Source organism: Myotis brandtii, unplaced genomic scaffold (genome assembly GCF_000412655.1).
Source record: "Myotis brandtii unplaced genomic scaffold, ASM41265v1 scaffold847, whole genome shotgun sequence".
In the NCBI taxonomy this organism is placed as follows: domain Eukaryota; kingdom Metazoa; phylum Chordata; class Mammalia; order Chiroptera; family Vespertilionidae; genus Myotis; species Myotis brandtii.
In genome coordinates, this window is record NW_005371441.1 from 1,288,366 (window position 1) to 1,288,862 (window position 497).

Below are 497 nucleotides of genomic sequence, written 5' to 3' on the forward strand. Positions count from 1 at the left end.
CGGGGCTTTGAGACCTCGACCAAAGGCTTGGCCTGGTGCCAGCACTGATAACTTTGGGGAAGGTTTAATGGCCTCTCTGAAATGGGAGTAGTCTTATTTTCCTTATTATTTAAGCCAGCAAGCATTTACAGAAGCCAAAATGCAGGGTTAAAATTTCAAACAGCAGTTTTTATATAAGATGGATGCTTCACTGGGAGGCTGCTTTGGGGAGGACTAGACAAAATTGTCCTCGAGAAGTCAGAGAAAACGCGGGAAGGCGAGCGGGGCAGGGAGGAATTGGCGGGAAAAAGTGGTGCCGGTCCCCCGGTAGGTGGCGGCACATGGCCGGAAGGACCGGCCCAGGCGTGAGGCTGGGATTCCATCTGCGCTCATTCACTGCGGGCACTTGTTCGCGGGGCGCCTCCGGTCCACGCTCCTCGGCAGGAAAGCGACAGCTCGGAAAAGAGCGGGGAGGAACGGTCTCGGTCTGGGACACTTTTCCCCGGCCCTCTGCGCGC